General features: G+C 39.7%; 1 long non-coding RNA gene across 1 annotated transcript; it reads right to left on the bottom strand.

Annotated features, from left to right (window-relative positions):
* Nucleotides 1–599: 599 nt before the first annotated feature.
* LOC142760795 (uncharacterized) lies at nt 600–22,290 on the bottom strand. The gene is made up of 2 exons (XR_012883403.1): nt 22,177–22,290; nt 600–733 (listed from the first exon to the last, which is right to left on the bottom strand). It is a non-coding gene; the product is annotated as an uncharacterized LOC142760795 (long non-coding RNA).
* Between the last annotated feature and the right edge of the window lie 811 nt (nt 22,291–23,101).

The following is a 23,101-nucleotide window of genomic DNA, read 5'->3' as shown; positions in this document are numbered from 1 at the left end:
CATGTTAAAAAAATTTATGGTATACGTTTTTTTTTATGGGATCCCTCAGGATAAATTAGCATAGTCTACTACGCAATTCTATCCTTTTTTTATTACAATTATTTTTATTTCTGTTGCTTTAACGTTTTGGCTGTTGGACTACTTTGACTTCGAGGACTGCTGCTGCTATGCTGTATCTGGCTGGTTATGAGAAATTGGGGGGACCCCACATCACTTTTTTTCAGTAATTAATTTTTATTTATTTTTTAAAATGACGTGGGGTCTTCCCATTTTTCATAACTAGCCAGATATAACATAGCAGCGGCAGGCTAGCATTACCAGGATGGGAAGGCCCACAGTTTTTGGGCTTTCACTGCCTAATAATGCCAGCCTGCGGCCGCCCCAGTACACTTCCATCACTACAGATGGTCGGGTACTGGATCGTACCTAGCTTTTCCCAGTACCCCTGGTGGCGGTGGGTACCGGGGTAATAATGGTGGGGTTAGTGTTAGGCTTTCCACCGGCTAACACTAAGCCTCCCCTTAGTAATGGACACTGTCAATCAGATAGCGGCCATTATTAAGGCAGTAATAATAAAGTTTTTAAAAAAAACACAGACACACAGAAAAAATATTTTATTTAAATAAACCCCCCACACACACAATCCGCGTTAGCCATTCTATTAAAAAAAAAAAAAAAAATAACCGCTTTCATCGAAGTAGTCCTCGAATCTGAAGCAGTCCAACATCCGAACCTGTAAAAAAATCAAACAAAAGAAAACAAACATTAGTAGCACATAGAAAACTATTAACACCCTAGCAACGCCCCTGGAGTTTGTGTGTGTGTGTGTGTGTGTGTGTGTGTGTGTGTGTGTGTGTGTATATATATATATATATATATATATATACACACACACACATTATATATAATATATATATATATATATATATATATATATATATATATACACACATATTGTAAGAAACAAACAATATATAGGAGCTGCACTGTAGTGAGAAACAAATGAATGACGGGTGCTATCCTTAGGGATTTTGACCGGATCCCTAAAAACGTAGCGCAACTAGCTAGACATGCAAGACACTATTCTCTTCTATATACCACATATTGGTTGACTCAGTATACGCACGGCATACTACGCATTTAAGCCATGGCCCTTTCTGTTAGACCACGCCCTTTTAGCTAAACCACACCAATTGTCGAGCGCAGCACAAAAAGTGTCTAAAATGTAGTGCATGGCTAGAATTCTGCCTCAATTTAACCTAGAATTCTGGGGCATTTTGATTAGTAAATCTGCTCAATAGAGTCTTGACCACTTAAAGCAGTCAAATAGAAATCTGAATATCTCAGCATTACAAAAAAAAATAAAAAATTGAAGTGAGGGATATTGACAAAATATAAATTCTTGTTTTCTGTAGTTTTATAGTTGGATCCGCTAATGTTCATCTCCAAGAGAAATATCCCCATAAATGGAACATTTTTAGCATCTTCCAATACTGATGTCCTTGCTTTACCACCTTCCTCACAAGGAGAGGTAATTTGACTGTTTATAGTGGACTTAAAGTCCTGACGTGTGTGCACAGAGGGTTTATTTTGTGAATGGTAGCCTTCATATAAGGATAAACTGTTCTTAGCTATATACTAGATAACAAGGCCAATGTTTCAGATTTAACTACAATTCCATCTTTTGACTGTCTATAGCAAGAGACCAAATTGACTATGTACCACCTAGCTATTAACATTGGGTGAGCGCAAATAAATGTGTTAGTGCAGCCTAAGACCAGTTTAAGACATTCATAATACTGACAAGTTAAGGTCCTTTTTGAAGACCAAACTTTGTTTTGCAGAACCAAACTTAGATTACCATAGAACCCTATCGTGACTTAGGTTTGGTTCAGGAGAACCAAACAAAGGTCTGGGTATTGAGGCCATATAAATGATCATGAATAGAGATGAGCGAACTTATCAAAAGTTCGGTTCGGCTAGTTCGCCGAATTTCCCGAAAAAGTTCGATTCGGACCGAACTAGTTTGGACAGAACCTGTAATTTCCGTGCGCCGAGCATGCTACTGTCCAGGGTGCTGATAGAGTTAATGGGCTGCACTAACTCTTTCAGCAACCTTGACAGTACATGCTCGGCGCGCGGAAAATACAATTTTAATGTAATAAAAAAAAATAATAATACGTTCATACTTACTTTCCTCTTGTCCGGCCTCCAGCGATGACGTTTCATCCATGTCGCCGCTGCAGCCAATCACAGGCTGTAGTGGCAGTCACGCACGTCAGGATGACGTCAGAAGGCCGGCCTCCAGGGATGACGCTTCATCCCACGTGACCGCCTCTGCAGCCAATCACAGGCTGCAGCGCACTCTACACTACACTACACTACATTACATTACATGCGTTGTGGCGCAGATGACATAATCATATCAGGCACACGTGATTACGTCATCTGCGCCCACCACTCTATTATTGTGAATGGGAGCAGTAAGAAGAAAAGTGACGGGACCGTTCAAATCTTCGTGGGAACGTCTTAGGTGAGTTTATTTATGTATGTATGTTTGCACGTACGTACGTACGTACGTACGTACGTACGTACGTACGTACGTACGTACGTACGTACGTACGTATGTATGTATGTATGTATGTATGTTGTCATGTATGTATGTTGTCATGTATGTATGTGTATATGTGCATGTATGTTTGTTTGCATGCATGTATGTATGTATGTTTGCATGTATGTATGTTGGCATGTATGTATGTTGTCATGTATGTATGTGCATATGTGCATGTATGTTTGCATGTATGTATGTATGTTTGCATGTATGTATGTTGGCATGTATGTATGTTGTCATGTATGTATGTATGTTGTCATGCATGTATGTATATATGTGCATGTATGTTTGCATGTATGTTGGCATGTATGTATATATGTGCATGTTTGTATGTATATTTGCATGTATATATTTGCATGTATGTATGCATGTATGTATGCTTGTATGTATGTTTGCATGCATGTATGTTTGCATGTATGTATGTTGGCATGTATGTATGTTGGCATGTATGTATGTATATATGTGCATGTATGTATGTTTGCATGTTTTTATTTTTGCATGTATGTTTGCATGTATGTTTATATATATGTGCATGTATGTAATTATGTTTGCATGTATTTATGTTTGCATGTATATTTGTGCATGCTTGTATATATGTATGTATCTTTGCATGTTTGTTTGTATGTATGTATGTTTTCATGTGTGTGTGTGTATGCATGCATGTATGTATGTATGTATGATAGTTTGCATGTATGTATGTATGTATATATGTGTGTATGTTTGCATGTATGTATATTTGCATGTATATATTTGCATGTATGCATGTATGCTTGTATGTATGTTTGCATGCATGTATGTTTGCATGTATGTATGTTGGCATGTATGTATGTTGGCATGTATGTATGTATATATGTGCATGTATGTATGTTTGCATGTTTTTATTTTTGCATGTATGTTTGCATGTATGTTTATATATATGTGCATGTATGTAATTATGTTTGCATGTATTTATGTTTGCATGTATATTTGTGCATGCTTGTATATATGTATGTATCTTTGCATGTTTGTTTGTATGTATGTATGTTTTCATGTGTGTGTGTGTATGCATGCATGTATGTATGATAGTTTGCATGTATGTATGTATGTATATATGTGTGTATGTTTGCATGTATGTATATTTGCATGTATATATGTGCATGCTTGTATATATGTATGTATGTATGTTTGTATATATGTATGTTTGCATGTATGTTTGTTTGAATATATGTCTGTATGGCCATGTATGATACTGTTGCTGGCGCCCTGTATCTAAGTCAACTTTGCGGCAGGCTTCTATACATGAAAGACTGAGAGGAAAAGAAGTCATTACGCCACAAATAAAGTAGAAAAAATGACAAAATTTATTAGGACATACAATACACAATATTAGTACATAAAATTCAAAAATGGATCCGGATAAAAAAAGCAGTGTGGTGGCCACAAAAATGTTGGAAAATAGGATGTGGCGCCCACCATGAACACACAATCCTTGGCAAAAGATCACTGTCCAGTGAAGGTCACAGGTAACACAGTCTAACAAATATGGTGTCAGTATAGAAGTAAACTAATGATAAGAAACACACATGTTAAGAATTCACCGCAACACAGATCCAGCTCAGTTAGCCCTGTTGCTTGTAAAATTGCTAGAAAGTAGCACATTAGTGATCATGGTTTCTTAGCGCATTATAAAAGTAGACAAGCGGACCTGGACAAAAATATCAGAGTAGGACTATAACTGCCAAAGACACGTTCAAGTATGTAATACCCATGTTGAGTCACAAAGGGTCTCTATCAAATATGGAGAGTATGTTGTTGGGCTTACCCATCAAGATGAATGTAGTGTGGCCCCGCACTGCAGCCTGAAAATATTGCGCCCCGACGCGCGTTTCGCCAATATGGCTTCCTCAGGGGGTAGTGTGTTATGGACTGCAGTGTCAAGCTTTATATATGATACACTTAATCAAATAGTAAGCGATTCCGGTGTTAGTCCTCCCGTTCTGGTCTACGGCGCATGCGCGGGAACCCGACCAGAGCCACGAGATCCCTGACCGCTGTTCGTCACGCACCCAGTGCGCATGCGTGCCCCCAAGGACGCGTGTCCATGGGAACAGGGCATGCGCAGTGCGAGCGTGCAGACGACAGAGGAACAAGGCGAGGCTCCCAGGTTCATCTCCGGCATGCGCAAACCCCAGGACGTACGAAGATATTGAAATAAGTGTCAGAGCATGTACCTCTGCATAAAAATGTGAGTGTGACCGAACAATAAGGGAAAAGAAAAGATGTATAGGTAGAAAAATGTGTGTTAATCATGTTTCTCCGGGAGGATCAGCCAGAGAAGTGAATAAAAAAGAAAGAAAAACAAGAAAGAAAATGAAAGAAAAAAGGGGACAGAAGGAGAGGGAAGAAAAAAAGGAAGAATGAAAAAAAGAAAAAATGAGAACAAATGACCTAAGAAGACATGTAAGTCCAAGGATAGCATTGATAATGTGAAGTGACAAATAGAATAAAATTACAACAATACAGATGATAGTGCATTACAATATAGAGATATAAATAACAATAAGATATAATAATGCTAAGAGTTAAGTGCTATTAAAGTGGTGAAAGAGTAAGAAAAAAGAAGAAAAAAGAAAGAAAGGGGAGGGAGGGGGAGGGGAAGGGGGGGAAAGAAAATATTCCAGGGATAGCAAAATGCAGTGCAAGTGAAAAGGAAGATCATGAATAACATGAGTATAAGACACATATAATTAAATATATTATTGCGAACAGTGAAACACAAAGTAAACGACAAAAGCCAAACGACAAAAAAGGCAAAAAAGAAAAGGGGCACACACATGAAAAATATAAAAAAAAAAAAAAAAAAAAAAAAAAGTTGTATAGGTAGACTATACACAATGTGTATATACAATAAAAAGAAATATAAAAGGAGATACAATCACAAGTAACTTACTATATATCATATGGTAATAATATAGTGGGATATAAAGGAATAGCATGTAATAAATACATTACTAGCGGAACATACAATGCTCTATAGATCAATAGAATGAGCAAAAAATAAATAAATAAATCAACAATTTAAATAGATAAATTCGTCTTGTCCGTAGGAGTTGGTTGGTATATCGTAGATGTGGTTCCGTGGTATATCGGAAGGACGACACTAATGGGATCACTTGATCTAGATATGATACTGCAGAAAGAAACAGGCATTAATAACTATTAAAAACACATAAAAACTGAAAAGGAAAGTTAGTATAGGAGGGATTTGCTAGTTAGAGTCATCTTGCATACCAAAACGAGGCAGCAAATGTATTACAAAAAAGCCGAGAAACTTAAATTTTCATTGAGCCCATGTGGAGTCATGGTGCCCAGTGTGATGATCCACCTGCACTCTTTTTGTGCAAGCATTTTTTTGATATCCCCACCTCTGACACCACAATGGATACGGTCGATGCCCCTTACTCGGAAAGTTCTAGGGTCGCATCCATGTTTTAGTTTAAAATGTCTTGGGATGGTTTTTAAAGTTGTCAGGTCAACTATATCTTTAGCTGCGGATATATCTCGTACGTGCTCCCTCACCCGTAACCTTAGTTGTCTCGAGGTTAGGCCTACGTAAACCATAGGGCAGTCACATGTAGCATAATATATCACGTGAGTGGTACTGCACGAGATATATTGTAAGATTTTAAAACGTCTGTCCGTTTTTATGGAGTCAAAATATGAAGTCCGCAAAATATTTGGGCATGCAATGCAGTCACCGCAAGGAAAACAACCCTGTACGGGGCCTCTGGTCGAAAAGGGATTCTCTCGTTTAGGAATGTAATGGCTCTGTATAAGAATATCCCTTAAGTTTCTGCTTCTTCTTGCGGTCATTTGGGGGTGTGGGGGTAGAGCTGCAGTAAGTGTTGTTTCCAACTGTAAAATGGGCCAATGTTTTTCCAGGATTTCTCTCATTACTTGCCACTGGTTATTGTGGTTTGAAATAAATCTAATCACACCAGATGTCTTTTCCTTTTGTTCTAGAGGTGGTGGGTTGAGTAATTGTTTCCGTGCCACCCTCCTTGCCCGATTATAGCCCTGTTTAATACAGCGATGGCTGTACCCCCTCTCTTTAAAACGTTCCCGTAAATCTTGAGCCTGATTTTCGAAGCTCGAGTCCGAGGAACAGATCCGCCTCATCCTCAAAAATTGACCAACCGGGACAGCTTTGATAGTGGAATAAGTATGTGCCGATGTCGCATGTAGAAGGGAGTTGACCGACGTCTCTTTTCTGTAGACGTCGGTCTGTAATCTCCCATCTAGATCTGATGTGATGGTTATGTCTAGAAAGTTCACCCTATGTCTGTCATGAACAAATGTCAGTTTAATATTCCAATTATTAATATTCAATTTCTGCATGAAATTGACAAGTTGTAATTCAGTGCCCTGCCAAATAATGAAGACATCATCAATGTAACGTAGCCAGCACAGCACATGGTCGTCGGCGTAGGCGCCGTCACCATGCACAACCCGCCTCTCCCAGAGGCCCAGAAACAGGTTGGCGTATGACGGCGCGCACGCCGCCCCCATGGCCGTGCCTTGTTTTTGGACATAAAAAGAATCTTTGAAGACAAACAGATTATGCATGAGGATGAACTCCAGCAAAACAACTATTAGGTCACATAAATGGCTGTCCCGGTTGCTCATCTCAAGGAAGAAGCGGACCGCCTCAATACCATCTCGATGTCTAATGCACGTGTACAGGGATTCCACGTCTGCTGTGACCAGCAGCATATCTGTCTCCAAATAAATCCCATCAATTCTTTTAAGTACTTCCGTGGTATCTCTTACGTATGATGGTAGGCACTCTACTAGGGGCTTCAAGTAGAAGTCAATGAATTTGCATACTGGTTCACATAGACTGTCAATCCCTGACACTATGGGGCGACCTGGAGGATCCCTAATGTCCTTATGAATTTTAGGAAGGAGGTAAAAGGTGGGGATCTTAGGAAATTCCACAATTAGGCCATCGTATGTTTTTTTGGGGATGATACCCTTCTCAAAAGCACTGTTCAGGATTTTCATTAAATCCAACGAGAAGGTGCCTATAGGATTATGGCTCAATTTACAATAAGTCTCTTTCATCCGTAGTTGACGGAAAGCTTCTTTCTCATATTGTTTGGTTGGCCAAACCACTATGTTACCCCCCTTGTCCGCCGCCTTAAAGACCACGTCTTCAAGTGATTGAAGGGATTTGAGTGCTGCACGCTGTGCTGCTGTGAGGTTATCGTATCTATTGTTGACGGAGATCTTTTTAAAGTCTTCCATCACAAGCTTTGTGAAAATCTCCACCTGTGGGCATAAGGACAAGGGGGGAAACCTTTTAGACCGGGATACAATAGAATTAGGGAACCCACCTTGCTCTAAGGGGATTTGTTCCTGTAAAAGTTCCTCCAAGGCTAGTAGCGTTTCTCTTTCCAGAGGGCTGTCAAGGCCCATATTGCTGGCACCCCTCCCGTGCAATTTTCGCAGTACCAATTTCCGTGAAAAGAGGAACAAATCTTTTACCGCTGTGAAAAAGTCAAACTTATTATTTGGAGAAAATGTGAGTCCCTTATTTAAAATCTCACATTGTGTGTCAGAGAGGGTGTGTGTTGACAGGTTAATTACCTCTAAGTTTCTCGCTTTTTTGCCTCCAGAATATGGAGATGGTGACTTCCGTTTCGCGGCTTGTCTCTCCCTATTTCTCCGGGGGAAATTTGGATTTTGTCCAGGTGTTATGTCTCCATTCCATCTTGTTTCTATGCTTCCATCGTTGGAGGTTTGAGAGGACATGGACCCAGATCTGGATCGAGGCCCAGAGCGTGTTCTACCATTCCTCCATTTATAGACCCTGCCTTGTAAATAGTCGTTGTTATCCCTCTGGAATTTTTTTGTTTTAATAGAACAGATTTCATTTTCCCATTTTTTGAAATCTAGTTCCAGGTCACTATTAAGTTTTTCCAGGGCCTCAGTGGGAAGATCTTTTTTCAGAATCGCATTTAAGTCGTCTATTTCTTTCTCTATGGATTTAAGAGATGTATTATTGGACTGAATTAAAAGGTCCATGTAACCCCGAGAACAAGTGGTAGATAAATGTTCCCATTTAGCTCTAAACGCTTCTTCCTCATTGTGGAGGGTGGGGAAAACTTGAATCCTCAAGCCTCTTGGAATAAATCCTTTGATTAAGTATCTTTCAAGGAAGGCTTTGTTCCACCATATCTTAGTCCTTTGTTTAAAAAGACTCTTCAGCCTATTGGTTGATTCCCTCGTATCTTTCCCTTTACTATCTAAAAACAAATCCGAATCCTCTTTGAAGACGACATTAAGTTGTGAGATCCAAGACTGGTCTCGCAAACGAAAGTCCATGTTAGGCCCAGAGCCCAGCGCTGTGAAAAACACAGAAAAGCAACAATTGGTATAACAGTCAGTATCACACATTAAACTGAATCTAAGCTTACGACATGTTTTATTTCATTTTTTTTTTATTTATTTTTTTACAGGTTTGGTGTTTGGACTACGTCGGTTTCGAGGATTACTTAGATGACGGGTTTTTTTTCTACAATAAAATGGTTAATGAGGGTTGTGTTGGGGGTGCTTTATTTCAATAAAATATTTTATCTATATCTTTGTCTTTTCTTTTCAAATTTTATTACTACCACTTTAGTAATGGCCGCTGTCTGAGTGACAACATCCATTACTAAGGCGAGGCTTAGTGTTAGCCGGTGCAGAGGCTAACACTAACCACCATTATTACCCCGGTACCCACCACCACCAGGGGTGCCAGGAAGAGCCAGGTACGATCCAGTACCCGACCATCTGTTGTGACGGTCGGGCTCCGGGGCGGCCGCAGGCTGGTATTATGAGGCTGGGAAGGGCCAAAAACAGTGGACCTTCCCACCCTTGTAATGCTAGGCTGCTGCTGCTGTGTTGTATCTGGCTGGTTATAAAATTGGGGGGGACCCCACGTCATTTTTTTAAATTATTTATTTTTTTTTTTTTTTATTTTTTTTAAAAAGACATGGGGTTCCACCCAATTTATCATAACCAGCCACATACAACACAGTGTTATTAGCCTGGGAATGGACAAAACCAGTGGCCCTTCCCACCCATGTAATGCCATTACCATTACGTAGCTCAGTTGTACCTCTCCTCCACTCCTGTCCTCAATAACACCTTCACATGATTGGCAAGTCACCACCACGCACAAGATCCACACGCTCATCTCCTGAAATACTCTGTGCTGCTGTGAACTCTGCACTTACCATTACGTGGTGACTTGCCAATCATGTGAAGGTGTTATTGAGGACAGGAGTTGAGGAGAGGTACAACTGAGCTACGTAATGGTAAGAGCAGAGTTCACAGCAGCACTGAATCTGCACGCTCATCTCCTGAAATACTCTGTGCTGCTGTGAACTCTGCTCTTACCATTACGTAGCTCAGTCTGTTACCTCTCCTCCACTCCTGTCCTCAATAACACCTTCACATGATTGGCAAGTCACCACCCCGTACAAGATCCGCACGCTCATCTCCTGAAATACTCTGTGCTGCTGTGAACTCTGCTCTTACCATTACGTGGTGACTTGCCAATCATGTGAAGGTGTTATTGAGGACAGGAGTGGAGGAGAGGTAACAGACTGAGCTACGTAATGGTAAGAGCAGAGTTCACAGCAGCACTGAATCTGCACGCTCATCTCCTGAAATACTCTGTGCTGCCTTAAACTCTATGGACAGGTCAGGATCCTGTTTCTTTTAAATGCTGCACTGTAGCGCAGCCTTATATAGTGGATCGAGCGGGTTCCCCAGCAGCATTTAAAAGAAACAGGATCCTGACCTGTCCACAGAGTTTAAGGCAGCACAGAGTATTTAAGGAGATGAGCACGGCCGGCCACGGGCAGCCGGTAGTTTTTCCGAGCCGTGCTCCCATTATAAAATATATTACCCGTAATGACGGGTGGCTACATGTGTGCACCCATCATTACGGCAGCGTTGCTAGGCGACGTCAATAAATAGTCACTGTCCAGGGTGCTGAAAGAGTTAACTGATCTGCAGTAACTGTTTCAGCACCCTGGACAGTGACTACCGATCACAATATAGAGTGACCTGTAAAAAAAATAGACGTTCATACTTACCGAGAACTTTCTGCTTCCTCCAGTCCGGTCTCCTGGCCGTTGCCTTGGTGACGCGTCCCTCTCGACATCCGGCCCGACCTTCCTGGATGATGATACAGCCCATGTGACCGCTGCAGCCAATCACAGGCAGCAGAGGCCTCTGCAGCCAATCACAGGCTGCAGAGGCCTCTGCAGCCAATCACAGGCTGCCGCGTCAGAAAAGAAGGTCGGACTGGAGGAAGAAGAGGGACTCGTCACCAAGACAACGACCGGGTACGTATGAAATGCTTTTTATTTTATTTTTAATCAGCAGCCTCTTTTCTCTATCAGTGATTAATAGAGATAAGTGGCTGCCGATTTGTATAATATTTTTGACCGGGTTCGGTCAAAACGGGTTCGGCCGAACCCGGTGAAGTTCGGATTCGCTGCGAACCGAACTTTTCCGGATTTCGGACCGAAACCGGGTTCGGTTGTCCCGGTTCGCTCATCTCTAATCATGAAATGTTTATTACAAGTATCTTAAACTGGCCTTAGGCCTGAGTTCACACATTGTTTGTAAAAAAAAGTTTAATAAACATTATGTAACAATTTCATAGGGTCATAACTTTTTATAAACGTGTTCAGTGTAGTAAAGTCAAAGATGATTATACTGTAGACAGAGTGAGATCAATATTGGCGGAGGCCCCTGGTCAAAACTTTGGATGTAGGCTCCTCTTCCTTTTAGGTGAGGCACGTCCACTTTTTTTGGTAGAATAGGAGCAGAGTTAAATAATTTCAACACCTCAATTACATTGCTAGGAAAAGATAATTACCAAGACAAATACACTACCGTTCAAAAGTTTGGGGTCACCCAGACAATTTTGTGTTTTCCATGAAAACTCACACTTATATTTATCAAATGAGTTGCAAAATGACTAGAAAATATAGTCAAGTCATTGACAAGGTTATAAATAATGATTTTTATTTGAAATAATAATTTTCTACTTCAAACTTTGCTTTCGTCAAAGAATGCTCCATTTGCAGCAATTACAGCATTGCAGACATTTGGCATTCTAGCTGTTAATTTGCTGAGGTAATCGGGAGAAATTTCACCCCATGCTTCCAGAAGCCCCTCCCACAAGTTGGATTGGCTTGATGGGCACTTCTTGCATACCATACGTTCAAGCTGCTCCCACAACAGCTCTATTGGGTTGAGATCTGGTGACTGCGTTGGCCACTCCATTACAGATAGAATACCAGCTGCCTGCTTCTTCCCTAAATAGTTCTTGCATAATTTGGAGGTGTGCTTTGGGTCATTGTCCTGTTGTAGGATGAAATTGGCTCCAATCAAGCGCTGTCCACAGGGTATGGCATGGCGTTGCAATATGGAGTGATAGCCTTCCTTATTCAAAATCCCTTTTACCTTGTACAAATCTCCCACTTTACCAGCACCAAAGCAACCCCAGACCATCACATTACCTCCACCATGCTTGACAGATGGCGTCAGGCACTCTTCCAGCATCTTTTCAGTTGTTCTGCGTCTCACAAATGTTCTTCTGTGTGATCCAAACACCTCAAACTTCGATTCGTCTGTCCATAACACTTTTTTCCAATCTTCCTCTGTCCTATGTCTGTGTGCTTTTGCCCATATTAATCTTTTCCTTTTATTAGCCAGTCTCAGATATGGCTTTTTCTTTGCCACTCTGCCCTGAAGGCCAGCATCCCGGAGTCGCCTCTTCACTGTAGACGTTGACACTGGCGTTTTGCGGGTACTATTTAATGAAGCTGCCAGTTGAGGACTTGTGAGGCATCTATTTCTCAAACTAGAGACTCTAATGTACTTGTCTTGTTGCTCAGTTGTGCAGCGGGGCCTCCCACTTCTCTTTCTACTCTGGTTAGAGCCTGTTTGTGCTGTCCTCTGAAGAGAGTAGTACACACCGTTGTAGGAATTCTTCAGTTTCTTGGCAATTTCTAGCATGGAATAGCCTTCATTTCTAAGAACAAGAATAGACTGTCGAGTTTCACATGAAAGCTCTCTTTTTCTAGCCATTTTGAGAGTTTAATCGAACCCACAAATGTAATGCTCCAGATTCTCAACTAGCTCAAAGGAAGGTCAGTTTTATAGCTCCTCTAAACAGCAAAACTGTTTACAGCGGTGCTAACATAATTGCACAAGGGTTTTTATGTGTTTTCTAATCATCCATTAGCCTTCTAACACAGTTAGCAAACACAATGTACCATTAGAACACTGGAGTGATGGTTGCTGGAAATGGGCCTCTATACACCTATGTAGATATTGCATTAAAAACCAGACGTTTGCAACTAGAATAGTCATTTAGCACATTAACAATGTATAGAGTGTATTTCTGATTAATTTAATGTTATCTTCATTGAAAAAAACTGTGCCTTTCTTGCAAAAATAAGGAAATTTCTAAGTGACCCCAAACTTTTGAACTGTAGTGTATGTAAGAGAAAACAATTCCAACAGTCCCAATAAAGCTGATGACCAATAGACCAGATTTACAGATTGACCACACTATCTGTGTATCTGTGGCAGTATTGGTTCACTATCAGAGTGTTCAGTGATGAAACATGTTATAAAAGTGATAAAACGCTCTCCTGCGATTCACTATTTTCTAAAAAATAGAGTAACCACAATGTAAAGGTGATTTCTCTGTATAGTGATAAACCGAGATATGTGACTTTTATAAGAGAGAGATGTATTTCTCCTGGTGGAAAATCTCCATTGACAAGCATGTCTGTTCTGCTCCTTCATGCATGCCAATGACAGATTGTAAAACTTGTTGGTGATTTCAGCTCCAAGAAACATTCAATGAATTGTGTAAGACATCTATTAGCAGTCTTCTATAGAAGTTGTATAACTGTACATGTCTACGACCTGCATTCTCTATCAGAATTGATCCTATGACTATAGTATATAAATAGTCTTAAAGTGATTGTCCAGCGTTTTACATCACGTATTTTGTAGTTTAAAAATTCTGTGCTGATAATTGTTATAGCCAGGGGTGGGATCTGGCCGGTTCGCCCCGGTTCTTCGAAACTGGTTGTTAAAATTAAAGCCGGTTCGCAGAACCAGGGTGAGGCGGGAAGCTCATGTATATATGTTTTGAGCTTGGTTGTTATGATGTATATATGTACTGAGCTTGACTCTACTGCTGTATTTATGTGCTGAGCTTGGTTCTGGTGATGTATTTATGTACTGAGCTTGATCCTGGTGCTGTATACATGTACTGAGCTTTGTTATCGTACTGTATTTATGCATTGAGCTTGGTTCTGATGTTGTATTTATGCACTGAGCTTTGTTCTGGTGTTGTATATATGTATGAGGTTAGTTCTGGTGCTGTATTTATGTATTGAGCTTTGTTCTGGTGCTTTGTTTATGTACTGAGCTTGGTTAGGATACTGTATTTATGTACTGAGCTTGGTTTTAGTTTTGTATTTATGTACTGAGCTTAGTTTTGGTGTTGTATTTATGTACTGAGCTTTGTTCTGGTGCTGTATATATGTACTGAGCTTTGTTCTCATGCTGTATATATGTACTTAGTTTCGCTTTGGAGCTGTATATATGTACTTTTTGTTCTGGTGCTGTATATATGTACTGAGCTTGGTTCTGGTGTTGTATTTATGTACTGAGCTTAGTTCTGGTCCTGTATATATTCACTGATGTTTGCTCTTGTGCTTTATATATATATATATATTATATATATATACTGAGTTTGTTCTGGTGCTGAATATATGTACTGAGCTTGGTTCTGCACCGTATCTGTGCATTAGCCGGGAGATTTATCACGGCTTACTGCGCATGCCGCACTGTCCTCCACCCTTCTCACGGTGCACAGTGTAACAAAATGGGCTGAGAACGCTTAGGATATTGAATGTGCGCATATAGGTCTATGTGTAATGAGTGAGTTTAATATAATGTGTGTGTAGGTAGATATGTATGCTTATGTAATTATATACATAGTGTTGCAATCCAGCCAAACATTCCGGACAGGAAATTTCTTTATTTGGAGTCCACTTTAATATAGGCTGTATTTGGAATATTGCAATTGTTTTATTTGATTATTAAAATAATTTTCCATGGTGCGATACACTGAGAAACACATCGACCCCCCTCGGCGCATATGTCTTTGTCGGCAAAACAGAGAATCTGTTGTTAAAAATTTGAATCCCACCCGTGATTATAGTGGTTGCAGCTTTATTTTTCTGATACAAAGCTCCGAGCAAGCTGCAATATTTCTTCTGGTAGAATGACGCACACTCTCACGAAAACCCGTCGGAACCCATTGAAGTGAATGGGTTCCGTCGTAATCTGTTAGTGTCTGTGATGCAATGGCTCCACTGCGTTACAGTTTTTTCATTTTTATGTTCCAATGATGGAACAGGAGAGACTTAGCACAGATGTCAACAAAGTCTTACTAGATACTATCTTCTGTTCAAAGTATAACAGTATGCAATAAGCTTCTGAACTTCTAAGCCGGTATGTAATGTTTGAAATGTAAGTGTAAGTTCATACGCTGCGTAAATGAGGAGTGGAAAAACCATCAGAAATTGACCTGTGGTGCGTTTTTTTAATCTGCAGCATGTCAATTGTATTTACGTAAGCACTGCTTTAGTATTGCGGGTTTTCCCCATTTAATTCAATCAGGAGGTAAAACCCGCAACAAATAGAAGATGTTGCATTTTTTGCGGCAGAAAAGCTGTGATTCCATCAACTGAAACACAACTCTTTTGTGTTCCTTCGTCCGGAGTAGCCTCCTGGGATGAAGTTTCAGGACATCAGAGGGTAAGTATGTGTTTTTTTTTTCTCTGTGCAGTTTTCCGCAGTGGACATTCTGGCCAAAAAACTGCACCACAATTTGGTGCGTTTTTTCAGCCGGAATTCCCTGCGGCCGCAAGGGGGGGATACGCTGTGTACCTAACCTAGCCTAAGTCTATGCAGGGGATGCATGATCACTTTTTTTTATAAATACTGTTTTTATTAAATAAAAGCCATAACATAAAAAAAAATACATATATTATATATATTATTATATAAACGGCGTAAAGTTAAAACACAAGAAAGAATGACACCTAGCCTAAGTCTATGCAGGGGATGCATGATCACTTTTTTAATAAATACTGTTTTTATTAAATAAAAGCCATAACATAAAAAAAATACATATATTATATATATTATTATATAAACGGCGTAAAGTTAAAACACAAGAAAGAATGACAAAATTATTATTCGATTACCCCCCCAAAAAGTTAATAAAAGTTAATCAATAAATTATATAAACCCCAAAATGGTGCTATTAAAAAATTAAATGTTTCCCACAAAAGAACAAGTCCTCATACAGCTATGTGGACGAAAAATGAAAAACATTATAGCTCTTTGAATGCGACGATGGAAAAAACAAAATTACCTTTTTGGCCATTAACCCCTTCCCGCTTTGGCCATTTTTGACCTTCCTGACAGAGCCTCATTTTTCAAATCTGACATGTCTCACTTTATGTGGTAATAACGTCGGAATTCTTTTACTTATCCAAGCGATTCTGAGATTGTTTTCTCGAGACACATTGGACTTTAAGTTAGTGGTAAAATTTAGTCAATACATTCAGTATTTAATTGTGAAAAACACCAAAATGTAGCCAAAAATTGCAAAAATTAGCATTTTTCTAAATTTAAATGTATCTGCTTGTAAGACAGATAGTAATACCAAACAAATTAGTCACTAATTAACATCCCACATATGCCTACTTTAGATTGGCATCGTTTTTTTGAACATACTTTTATTTTTCTAGGACGTTACAAGGCTTAGAACTTTAGCAGCAATTTCTCACATTTTCAAGAAAATATTAAAAGGCTATTTTTACAGGTTCCAGTTAAGTTGGGACTTTGAGGGCCTTATATATTAGAAACCCACAATACGTCACCCAATTTTAAAAACTACACCCCTCAAAGTATTCAAAACAGTATTTAGAAAGTTTCTCAACCCTTTAGACATTTCGCAGGAATTAAAGCAGAGATGAAATTGACAAAGTTTTTTTTTTTTTTTTGCAGAAATTCATTTTGAATCCATTTTTTTTTTGTAACACAGAAAGTTTTACCAGTGAAGCGCAACTCAATATTTATTGCCCAGATTCTGTCGTTTTTATAAATATCCCACATGTGGCCCTAGCATGCTAATGGACTGAAGCACAGGCCTCAGAAGCAAAGGAGCACCTAGAGGATTTTGGGACCTCCCTTCCATCAGAATATAGTTTAGTCACCATGTCAGCTTTAAAGAGGTCTTGTGGTACCAAAACAGTGGAAACCCCCCAAAAGTGACCCAATTTGGGAAATTACACCCCTCGAGGAATTTATTTAGGGGTATGGTGAGCATTTTAACCTGACAGTTTTTTTGCAGACATTTTTGTAAGTAGGCCATGAAAATGAAAATCTACATTTTTACAAATAAAATGTAGGTTTAGCTAATTTTTTTTTCCAAAAGGACTAAAGGAGAAAAAGCACCACAAAATGTGTAGAGAAATTTCTCCCGATTAAAACAATACCCCACATGTGGTCATAAACGGCTGTTTGGACACACGGCGGGGCTGAGAACAGGGGGGACAAGATAGTGGAAACCCCCAACAAGTGACCCCATTTTGGAAACTTTACCCCTTGAGGAATATATCTAGGGGTATAGTGAGCATTTCGACCCCACAGGTGTTTTTCAGAAATTATTGGAAGTAGGCCGTGAAACTTTTTTCAAATAAAATGTAGGTTTAGCTAATTTTTTTTCCAAAAGGACTAAAGGAGAAAAAGCACCACAAAATGTGTAGAGAAATTTCTCCCGATTAAAACAATACCCCACATGTGGTCATAAACGGCTGTTTGGACACACGGCGGGGCTGAGAACAGGGGGGACAAGATAGTGGAAACCCCCAACAAGTGACCCCATTTTGGAAACTTTACCACTTGAGGAATTTATCTAGGGGTATAGTGAGCATTTCGACCCCACAGGTGTTTTTCAGAAATTATTGGAAGTAGGCCGTGAAACTTTTTTCAAAGAAAATGTAGGTTTAGCTAATTTTTTTCATTTCCACGAGAACTAAAGGAGAAAAAGCACTGCAACTTTTGTAAAGCAATTTCTCCCATGTAAAACAATACCTGATATGGGGTCATAAACTGCTGTTTGGACACATGGTAGGGCTCAGAAGTGAAGGAGCACCATTTGGATTTTGGAATGGTTTCTGGGCGCCATGTCATATTTGCTGAGCCCCTGTAGTACTAGTACAGTGGAAACACCCCAAAAGTGACTCCATTTGGGAAACTGCACCCCCTGAGGAATCATCTAGGGGTATAGTGAGAATTTTGATCCCAAAGGTTTTTTGCTAAATTAATTAGAATTAAGCAGTGAAAATTAAATTATTTTTTTTTCCAATAAGATGTCGTTTTAGATCAACATTATTCATTTTCACAAGAAATAAATAAGAAAAAGCACCCCAACATTTGTAAATTTTGCTGGGAAAGTTTTGCGCTGGTATAATACGGGCACCCTCGCTTCCAGCGGATGTGCTATGTCCCGTCTCTTCCTAGTTCCTCAATACTAGGGCCCTGAAACTGAAGGAATGTTCCCCTCCGGCCTGCGCATTGAGATGTTTTTCATCACCACATTACTAGTGCCATAACTTTTTTATTTTTCGGTTAATGGAGCGGTGTGTGGGCTCGTTTTCTGCGAGACGGGCTGTAGATTTTATTGGCACCATTTTTGAACACATATGACGTTTTGATCACTTTTTATTGAATTTTTTGGTATAGGAAATTACCAAAAACAAGCAATTCTGGAATAGTGTTTTATTGGGGGTTTTTTTTCCGGCATTTACAGTGTGCCATAAATTACATGTTAACTTTATTCTGCGGGTCGATACGATTATGGCGATACCAAATTTATATAGTTTTTTTATGTATTGCAGCTTTTGCACAATAAAATCACTTTTTTTTTATAAAATAATTTGTTTTCTGGGTCACCATATTCTAAGACCCATAACTTTTTTATTTTTGCGTGGACAAAGCTGTGTCAGGGATTATATTTTGCGGGACGGATTTCCGTTTTTATTGATACTATTTTGGCGATACCAATTATGTTTAGTTTTTTACATTTTTTTACGGTTTTTCCCATAATAAAAGACTTATTATGGGAAAAAAGGCAGTTTAGCTTTTTTTTTTACTTGAAACTTGAGTGTTTTTATTGTTTTATGACATTTTTATTAACTTCTTTTACTTTTTTGACTTGTCCCACTAGGAGACTTGTGGACCAGATGCCCTGATCGTTACTCTAATACACTGCACTACATACGTAGTGCAGTGTATTGGCGCTGTCAGTTATTCACTGAAAGCAAGCCTATGAGGACCCTCCGGAGGCGGGTCCTCATCGGCTTCTGTAATAGGCAGACACGGAGACCATTATTTGGCCTCCGATTGCCATAGCAACCCAGCGTTTGCGTCGCTGGGTTTCCGGTCGGGTTAAAACCCGTCAGATGCTGCGCTCTATTGAGCGCAGCATCTGAGGGGTTAATCGGCCGGATCAGAGAATAGCTCCTGTCCTGGCAGTTACAGGAGGGTGCCAGCTGTATAATACAGCTGTCACCCCGCGGTGATGGTGCCCGCTCTGCTTCTGAGCCCGCACCATCACCGCGATGTAACTGTACTGCGGTTTGCGAGAACACCTTCCCGACAGCGCCGTATATATATGGCGGATGTCGGGAAGGGATTAAGGCCTAAAATAGGCTGGTCACTGACAAACAAGGCGATTATACAAACTAAGATGTAAATTGTCATATTGAGTAGCTTTGTTTTTATGTCTTTACCTGAAATCATGGATCAGCTGCTTTAGTGGAGCAGAAAAATACATTAATACCATTAGGATATAAATGAATGCTGTCACAATGGCAATATACTCCTTTTTCTTACAAATAATCATAATATGGGTTTTGGTATGATTAATTGGCTAACGCAAAAGGTACGATATATGAAATGCTAGCACTAGGGCATGCTTCCTGCATACTGATTCATACAGCTTCCATCAAACCCTATAATGAGCTCCACCTAGTGGTGGCTGCAGGCAATCAGAATTTTATAATTTTTTAGACTGTTACTGCTATTACCTTCAGTAGAAGACAATTTTGTAAGACACTAATAGAGATCGATTCTACTTGAATGGAATTTGTTTTAAATTTTTTCCTAAAAGTTTTAGATTCTGCAAACTCCATAATTTTTTAGGTTTGTGGCACATGAATTCGCAGCAAAATAACCAGCGTCAGCCGCCATTTTACAGATTAGGATAAGGATCACATGACCATTTGTGAGCTTCTCCATAATGCTTTGCAGGCAGCCTTCCCAAAATGCACTGCAGTTATTCCTCCCTTTATTACAGCCAATTATGTGGGGTATAGGTGGATGACATTACTAATGCTGACTTGGCGTTAAAGAGCTTGAAAGGGGTTAAATAAAGTCTTAGAAATCATCAGAGAATCAGACACAAGTTTTCAGTGTATTCTGGGCACTTGCGATTCATTGATTAATTTATTGAATTTGGCCTGAAATGAATTTTGGGGAATTCACTTATCTCATCTCTGGATACTATAAAACCTTCTTTTTTTTTTGCCAGCAAAAACCTTGGAACATCTTTAACATGTTCATTCAAGAAAACAACATTTTTAACCAAAGTCAGTTTAGATTTAACAACATATTTTCACGTTGACAGCACTGTAATCCCTTTAGTTTATAATCAATAGTAATTTATTTTCCTTACTTTTTTTTCATAGTGAAAGCTGTCTTAATGCTGCGTAGTACAGGCATCTATTAAGTCTATCACAGTGACAAACTTACTCTAAAGTAAAGAAAGACTGGGCCCCATAGCAAACTTTTGACTGGACCCCCCTCCCCTGGCTGGGAGCCACACACAGCCCCCCCTTGTAGATAGTGCCCCCTGTAGATTGTGCCATACAGACCTCCCTGTAGATTGTGCCACACAGCCCCCCTGTAGATTGTTACATACAGCCCCCTGTAGATTGTGACATACAGCCCCCTGTAGATTGTGACATACAGCCCCCCTGTAGATTGTGACATACAGCCCCCTGTAGATTGTGACATACAGCCCCTCTGTAGATTGTGACATACAGCCACACTGAAGATCGTGTCACACCCCTTGTAGGCAGTGCCATACACCCCTTGTAGATAGTGCCCCCACCTCCTCCTTGTAGATAGTGCCATACAGCCCCCCATAGATAGTGCCCCCTTGTAGATAGTGCTCCCCACCTCCCCCTTGTAGATAGTGCCATACAGCCCCCCTGTAGATAGTGCTCCCCACCTCCCCATGTAGATAGTGTAGAGGTATAGTCTGTCGGCAGGCCACGTAGGTGGGTAATATTGTAATCTACACAGAATATTATCAGTGTTACTAGCCTTTTGGTAGTCTCTCGTGGGAGGAAGGGATGGATATGGCAAGGTTTATAAATTGGAGACAGTAGGAGGTGGTGAGGGTATGGATGTGAGGGTTGAGTTACCCCTAGACAAAACACTTGTGGAGAGTGGGATAGTGGGGTGTTTTGAACAGATAAAGATATTTAGGGTGTGGGAACAGATATATATTATTCTATGTAAAGCGCTACAGAAGTTGATGTTGCTTTATAAATAAATATTAATAATCTAAACATCCAATAAACAAGCTAAACCTATCCTATCGTGCATGTGGTCAAATGGAACACTTTTTAAGTCTCAAAACCTACAGCTTTCTTTTTAGATTATTAGAATTGGTTCATTTCTTATACAGAATATTATTTTTTGTGTATCCTAAAACTGAATACAAACCATATGCAGTATTTATAGATAGGATCGTGTCTTTGTTCATAGTTAGCTGCCATTTGATATTAGGTGGACAGATGTCCTCAGAAATCATGTTCCTGTGGCCTGTGAATAAACTTTTCACCCATTAAGTTCTTTTGCAGCAGAAGAGTCTTGAAATATAGATCACATTATTATTCTTTTTTTCTTTTTTCTGTGGTACCAAAGTATTGAATCAATCAATAGCAGCAACTGTGCTGTTTTATAAGGATCTTTGTATCATCCTGTGAATAATTGAACATTTTGTTTTGCAGAAAGCCAAGGAGGTCACCTTCCAGCACCACGTTGGCTTTTTTATTTGGCTGTCTGAGGATGCTAGTTTGTATTAACAAAGTGACTATTCACTTAATGTCTTGTTGAATTTTACAATTCAGAATGGGTTCTTTTTTTATACAGGTACCCATTGCATGTGTTGTAATAAGATGTGAGTGCATTGCTGTATCAGATTAACGTCCTGAAACACCACATTCTAATGTAAAGGTCAGTGCATTGAAGTCATTTTGTCACTAGTATTTACTTGAGACTGTTTGATATCTTCATTCTGAAGTCATTCTGTCAACTTAGTACCCACTGCTTTCCCTCCTTACCTGCGGTTTTGTTGCATATTGGCATTCAAGGCATTTTGCTTCTTGCTGATAATGTCTTTTAGTAAATCCTGTAGCATTTTCCATTTTCATAACCACTGGGTGTATGAGTTTAGGGCAACGCTTCCTGGGAAAAGTATGCATAATAGCTACACTCCAGAAAGAAATAAAACTGTATCTCTAGTGCCATCTCTAGGTGGCTACCCTGTAAGTCGAGGTCCAACCCCTTGAAGACTCTGGACACATGAGTTAGGTTAACCACCTAGAAAGAACTGTTTTGGAATTGTTGCAAATCCCATCTCACAAAGCCAACAAGAAAACTACTCTGTACTGATGGGGAGCAACAACTATGGAACAGTGCTGACTACAGATGGGTTTGACCGAGTCATGTTTCCAGGCTCCTCAAAGGGTCAGAAATTGACTTAAGGAGTAGCCACCAATATGTGCCACAGGAGAGACAGTTTCTTACTTTTGAATAAGAGCTATTTGTACACTATCTACTGTACAATAAAATTATCGGCACAGCTTTGTCTCCTTAGAGAAAATTCTCAATAGGTGCTTGTAGTATAGGGTCCTGGTCCTAGGATCCTGGGATTCACATCATATAAACAAGCAGGATCGACCATATCACTCCAGATTTTGTCAAGGAAATATTCTCTATTTGTCAAACATCTGTAATTTTACAGATGTTTGGTGAATAAAGAATATTTTTATTTGATGAAAACGCTCTTCCACTGAATTTATTATGCCACATCTTATTTTTAGTAAAAAATAGTCCTGAGCCCTCTATACTACAACACTGAGAAATTTTCAAATGCCCAAAAAGTAAACATGTCGGGAGGATAAGGCTATCTCGTTGTTCCTGGCGTTCCTCTGCACTCATAGTTGCTCTTTTTATTCTCTGAGCCAAATATATATATATATATAT

This window comes from Rhinoderma darwinii, chromosome 4 (assembly GCF_050947455.1).
Source record: "Rhinoderma darwinii isolate aRhiDar2 chromosome 4, aRhiDar2.hap1, whole genome shotgun sequence".
In the NCBI taxonomy this organism is placed as follows: domain Eukaryota; kingdom Metazoa; phylum Chordata; class Amphibia; order Anura; family Rhinodermatidae; genus Rhinoderma; species Rhinoderma darwinii.
Note: the sequence above shows the minus strand (reverse complement) of the source record. Positions and strands in the feature narration are given on the sequence as shown.